The sequence below is a fragment of the Oratosquilla oratoria genome, chromosome 18, assembly GCF_046742065.1.
Source record: "Oratosquilla oratoria isolate Oo_2021 chromosome 18, ASM4674206v1, whole genome shotgun sequence".
In the NCBI taxonomy this organism is placed as follows: Eukaryota; Metazoa; Arthropoda; class Malacostraca; order Stomatopoda; family Squillidae; genus Oratosquilla; species Oratosquilla oratoria.
Window position 1 is genome coordinate 41,404,348 of NC_134794.1, and position 7,296 is coordinate 41,411,643.

Consider the following 7,296-nt stretch of genomic DNA (forward strand, 5'->3'; position numbering starts at 1 on the left):
TTTGTTCTTGATACTTCATTGCGGAGGACATTTGGTCCACCTTCATTTGCACCTCTGTCCTATGTTCTGATGTTTTACGTTAGTGTCACGTATTGATGCTTTTTGCCACACTTGTTTTATATTCACAGCCATGTAACTTTTTTATTTATTTTTATTTTTATTTTATAATTTAATTGTAGTGTATTTAATATTGTAAAGAAGTATGCTTTGTACATGTGATTGAGAGTGTGAACTTTTCCCAGGTATACCACCTTGACGATTTATAATTGGGTTCACAATCTTGTAAACATTATACCCCCTGAAGACGATATATATATATATATATGCAAGCAATCACATCACCGTGATACGAAGATGCAAAAGAATCACAGGAGAAGAGAAACTTGTAGACATTAAGTACTTTCGTATATAACATCTTTACACTGAAGATGTAATATACGAAAGTACTTACTATCTACAAGTTTCTCTTCTCCCGTACTATATATATATATATATATATATATATATATATATATTTGTGTGTGTGTGTGTGTGTGTGTGTGTGTGTGCGTGTGTATTTATATTTAAATATATATATATATATACATATATATATATATATATATATATATAGAAATTGTTTGAGACAAATGAGAGAGTGATAGGTGGGGAAGGGTAAACGAAGATGGGCTTTAGAATACGTTTATTGTCCTAACGTTTCGGTCTCTATGACCTTCTTCGGAGGACTCGCTACAATACATCATGATCACAAAATTTATACTTGTAGTGGGAGGAACTCGTCAAGCTTCGAGTGTCAGGTTTTTTCCAGAGCGTTAATTATTAGGAGACTAGCTGCTTTGGAAAGGCATATAAATCCTTCTCTATCGTTGTTGTTTACTTGGATGTTTATATGTGCAGCTTCCACCGTCTTTCTCATTTTCTTTTGTAGTCCCTTATGTAAAATCTCGACTTTGTTCCAATCAGGTAGGTTGTTACACTGTTCGAGGTGGCGAACAAGTGAGTTGGATGTCCTGTGTGCTCTTATATCATTTTTGTGTTCGCTCAATCTCTTTTCAATCCCTCGACCTGATTCACCGATGTACGCTAAGGGACAGCCGCTACAGGGAATGCGATAAATCACACTGAGGTTGTGATTATCAGTGTGGTCTTTAAACATTTTTCCTATTTTATTAGAGGATGCCTTAGCGATGTTTATTCCACCTTTTAATAAATATTTATCAATATCCTCGGTATTTTCAGAATTAGGCAGTTATAAAATGTGGCATGACATGATCTTTCGTCACTGCACGTTCGTTTGGCCTGGATGCCTGGACTAAACGTGTATATATATATATATATATATATATATATATATATATATATATATATATATATATATGTAATATATATATATGAATATATATGTAATATATATATGAATATATATGTAATATAAATATGAATATATATACATATATATAAATATGTATATGTATTCATATATAAATATATATATACATATGTATATATGAATATATATAAATATATATGTATAGATATATATTCATATATATATGAATACATATATATATATATATATATATATATATATTATATATATATATATATACATATATATATATAAAACCTGTTACGTAGAACAAGAACATCACAGATGGTAGAAATTAACCATCTGCATGTTTGTGTGCGCGCGCACGTGCGTCGCTTTTTGAATTAATAACGGATGTTGACTTTGAACAAGAACCGTTGGGACTCGGAACTGACATGGAGTCGACGTTGCTTACGACGAGAATTGAAATCAATTTATGTCTCAGTCGTAATGCTGTTTCGTCCTCATTTTAGAAAATTCGATAAAGGATTGTATATACAAAATACATATAGATAGGTAAATACAGGAATTAATCAAATGAAATTATAAATAATAAATTCGTAATATAAAGGTTGTATCTTTAAATCTGGTGGGCGATTTCAATGAGATGAAAATAATGATCTGATTATTATGCCTTTCTCCTTTATAAACGTGATATCTACACATTCATATCAATTAATCGAGCTATGTATCTATACGTACTGATTCATTCATTTACTCGTTTAGTTTTATTCATTTATTGTTTTGTTTATTTTTTATACTTTCTTACACAACAAATGCTGCAACCGCTATATTTTGCAACATGCGTTGCTCTGCCAGTAACAGCCTGCCTCCCGGCCGGAGAGGATCAGCTGGCGAGCGACTCGCAGCGCATGCGCAGTTCGCCCGTCTGCGCAGTCGCACGAAGAAGGTCAAGGCCGATGCTCAGGGTATTGCCCGTAACGGTGCTGGAGCCGTGGGCGGAACCTGCCTGGGCTGAGAGGGTCGTGGTGATGAATACGGTGATCTTAGGGGATGGTGTTGTAGTTATGATTAATTTTGAATTCGGCCTAACTGAAACTAACGGACAACGCGACCAAACGGAAGTCAGCAGATACTCAAATAAACGAATAAATATAAGCACAAAAGTTTATCAATAATCATAGATAGATAAATATACTAATTATAGACAATATGTAACGATAACCAAACATCTAATTCGAGTAAATTATTTTAGATCAATCCTGGGTTGATGAAGATACGAAGATTAAATATATATATACGTCAGTCGCTACGCCGTGGATTTCAGACGACGACAACAACAACAACGAAGAAGAAAATCGCCTTCAAACGATGTGGTAAATGGGTTTTTGAGGAGTCCGGAGCTATTACTCCTGCTTTCTATCCAGCGCGGAGCGGCCGGTAGCAATGTCAAGGGCAAACTTTCGTGACGGAGGTCGGGCGTACAGTCGCCAGCAACAGTCTTGATCCATTCAGAGACTCGTATGATACAGATTTCACATTCTCTTTATTTTATTCTATCTATTCATTCAATAAAATGACTTAAGGTCAAGTTAAACATTTAAGAATATATCACATACTCGACAAAAAAATCATATTGATGTGAGAAATACAGTGTGGGTCAAAGCTTTTGATTAAAATTGTACTTACGTACCTGCATTCCTATGTGTGTACGTGCCTACATCTGTATGTGAACACACGTGTAATTAAATATGTATCTAACTGTAGTATACAGAAAATTAGCAGCGCTCGTGGAGTCCTGTCACTTTCCAATGCATCACACATGTATACCAACGGCTTTTTCCTCCTTTACAAGGGAGGTAGCAAAAAAAAAAAAAAAAAAAAAAAAACATAAAATCCACTTCCACCCATTCCACCCTCATTCACCCCCTCCCTCCTCTTATCTTGGCTCCTCCTGGATGACGGGTCATCCCTGTATCTTGCCTACTGCCTTGGGTCAGAAGCAATGTAGCAAGACACAGCACATCCATAACAAGGCCGCTTCATTTAATCGGCGCCCTCTCCCCTCTCCGTCCCCTCATACAGAAAAAGAGAAGACGGGAAGAAATCCCTTCGGGCTGCGTCAATTTATTTCTCATACATACTCCCTCACACCCCCATCTCCCACCCACTCCCCCTCATATATCACAGCATCATCCATACACAACCATTCCCCATTCATCCCTATCTTCTGCCTTCTCCCGTCCTTCCTCTACAGGTATTCCCCTCCATCCCCATGCTCCTTTTACCTCACCCATCCATCTCATCCTTAGTCGTCCCCTCATGTTCACTCCTTCCACCTCTGCCTTCCACACATCTTTTACTAATCTTTCTTCTCTTATTCTTTCCATGTGTCCAAACCATCCCAATATTCTTTCATCAACCCTATCTCCCAACTCCCTTTCCACCCCTGTTCTCATCCTCACCTCCTCATTTCTCACTCTATCTAGCCAAATAACCCCTATCGTACTTCTTAGGCACCTCATCTCAAATACATTCAAACTCTTCCTCTCTTATGTTCCATGTTTCTGCCCCATACAGTGCTGTCGGTACAAGCACTCCTTCATACAATCTCCTCTTAGCATCCATTCACAAATGTTCATTTTTCATTACACTATTTAATCCTCCAAGGCATTTACTGTCTTCTCTCAATCTACATTCTACCTCCACCTCCACTCCTCCCTTTCCTGCCACATTCGCACCCAAATATCTAAAGCTATCCACTTCTTCCAGACTCCCTTAATACTCACTTCCAATTTCCTGCCATATTCTCTTGTACATCTCATCACCTTACTTTTACCACATTTATCTTCAACTTCCTTCTTTTTTACACCTTCCCGACTCCGTCACTAATTTCCTTAACCCCTCCTCTGATTCTGCTACAAGCACAGTGTCGTCAGCAAACAACAACTGTTTTATCTCCCACTTTTCTCCATTTTCTCTAACCATCTCCAATCCCCGACCAATTACCCTTGTGTTTACCTCTCGCACCACCCCATCCCTGTATAAATTGAACAGCCAAGGCAACATAACACATCCCTGACGCAGTCCCACCTTTACCTCAAACTACGCACTCTCTCCATTTCTAATTCTAACACAGGCCCAACTACTCTCGTAAAAACTCTTGACTGCTCTTAACAGCTTTCCTCCAATTCATTACACTTAGCTTAAATTTCACGTGCATGCATGTTTACGTAATTTTAGCATACAATTAATGAGCCACGCTCGTGGGATCCCGCCTCTCATACTTTATTGTTATTTGTCTGTTTATTTATTATTTCATATTTATTTTTAGATTCACATATGGTTCCAACTTAGGTATAGGATAGAAGCACTTGTAAATTAGACCTATCAGCTTGGTCTGCACCGTCTTCCAGACCAGTCCAGGAGTCCCCACATGTAATCTCCCCTCCCTTCAATTTGCTCTCCCCCCCTCACCCTCACTCGCTCTCTTGCCCCACAATAAGAGATCCCTTCTACCAATTCTACCCAACTTTTCTCTTCTTTCCTTCAACGTTGACAAACCTACTCTTTCTGATCTCTCTCTTTTGTTTATCTATTTTTCTTTTATTTAATGTGGACATGATAATGATGGGTATGTGTTCTGAAAGCGAAATTACATTTAGGAAGAAATATGCACATAAGTACACATAGGAAGATGTACGTAAGTACACAGGAAGATGTACGTAGGTACACACAGGAAGATGCACATGTACACACAGGGAAATGCACATAAGTACACACGAGAAGATGCACATATGTGCACATGGGAGATGCACATAAATGCACATGGAAAGATGTACAAAGTACACATGGAGAGATGCACATAAGTGCACATGGGAAGCTGTACATAAATACACATGGGAAGATGCACATAAGTACACACGGGAAGATACACATGAGAACATATGGGAACGTGCATATAAGTACACAGGAAAGGTGTACATAAGTACACAATGGAAGGTGCACATAAGTACACATGGGAAAGTGCACATAAATACAAAGGGAAGGAGCACATAGGTACACATGGGAAGGTGCACATATGTACACAGGGGAAGGTGCACATAAATACATGAGATGTACATGAGTACACATAGGAAGATGCACATGATTACACGTGTGAAGGTGCACATAAGTACACGGGGAGGTGCACACAAGTACACATTGGAAGGTGCACATAAGTACACATGGAAAGGTGCACATAAGTACGTATGGAAGATGCACATGGGACAAATGGGAAGATGTACACATAAGTACACATGTGAGTAGGAAGTGACAGTAAGGATTGTGTAACGGCGCGCGTGTGTGTGTGTGTGTGTGTGTGTGTGTGTGTGTGTATGCGCGCGCGCGCGTGTTGCATCACGTGCTGGACTTGTGATTGACAGCAATTACCCTGCCGGATGAGAGCTCAGAGTTCATATATGACCGGATCTGCGTGTAATGCTCTTGTGATCTTACACGCGCACACACACACACACACAAACATAACTTGCCCATCAGAGTTGGAATGCCGGCTCGCAATGCAACAATATTGAAATGTGCGGTCCTGGGCGGGACTCGAACCGGGATCGCTGAATCAGCGTTCAGGTGTGTTACCACTACATCGTAGAACCGTGTGTGTATGTATGTGTGTGTGTGTGTGTATACATGTGTATATACGAGTATGTATACATTTGTGTGTGTGTGTGTGTTCAGACTATTGGATAATTGCAATTTACGGAGAAAGAGCAAGATTCGTGGGGTATCGTCTGTATGTCTCCGTACACTCGTAGGTCCCCTCTAACTGAATAAAATAATTTATCCTAAACGAGTATAAAATTATAAGAAAAAATTATACATTACGGACGACTTTGCTATGTACAGGTATACATGTAGGTACACATGGATTTGTGCATGTGTGTATGTATATGTGTACATGTACCTACAATACATGTACGTATGTATATGTACATCAGTGGTATACATGTGTGCATATGTTTATGTGTACATGTATCTACAATACATGTACGTGTGTATGTATGGCGTACATGTGTACATATGTCTATGCATTTGGCTTCTTATGTTGACAAATACAAAGCCAAATATGATTATGAGGAAAATTCTTGAAAAATAAGTTTTGGATTGAATTTTAAGTTATCAACTTATCAGCAGTAATTTTAAATGATCGAGATATATTTTTGAGTTGAAAAAGATCGTTTAGCTAAAGTTAGGTTTGAATATCAATATGAAAACGACTGTACTCTTCAACGGTAGATTTAGATTGTAAACAACTTAGTTTAATAAAAAATTCCGACAATTGCCAGGGTAAAATGATTTAAAAGACTATCATAATCAACGCATTACAACTATACTTCTAACTTAACGTGGCATCATTTCATTATTATTCGAATGGAACAAGTTACCAACAGAAGAAGCAATTGTATATTTACCTTTGATTGTGTTTTTTTCCTCTGAACACTTTATTTAAACAAGACTGGATGACGATTTGCTCCTGAAATACGTTACACACTAGTTCCAGACTCACTTTAGACCGGTCGACAGGTCACTGCAGCTGTTCCGTGTCTGGAGACACAAAGCTGCAGTACGATCCCTTGGGCGGTCGTCGACATGCTGGCGTCCGACGTACGATTACCAAATTCTGCGCATTCGAGTGGGCAGAAAGAATTTGTTATCTTCATTTAACCAGATGGTTTTGTACCTAAGATTTTTTCTTTACTAAAACAAAGTTTTGTTTTTAGGTGTTAATATTTCTCATCCTCAAATTATGAGGACCCAGTTAAGACAAATATTACTCATTGCATTACTGCAAATATCAAGCCCAGTTGTACAGTAATTAAAAATAAGTTTCATTATCGTCTAATAAGCCGATGTATCATGTTCATTTCACTTTGCGCAGCGTAGACACAGAATATAGGTGACTACTGTTT

The 7,296-nt window shown here is 38.2% G+C and overlaps 1 protein-coding gene across 1 annotated transcript in view; it reads right to left on the minus strand.

Moving 5' to 3' along the window:
- Positions 1 to 6,925, minus strand: part of LOC143034922 (uncharacterized) — a 45,361-nt gene extending 38,436 nt beyond the window's left edge. The window contains exon 1 of the mRNA XM_076201270.1: positions 6,799 to 6,925. The gene's annotated coding sequence lies outside the window, so the exon portion shown is untranslated. The remainder of the gene's footprint in view (positions 1 to 6,798) is intronic.
- Between the last annotated feature and the right edge of the window lie 371 nt (positions 6,926 to 7,296).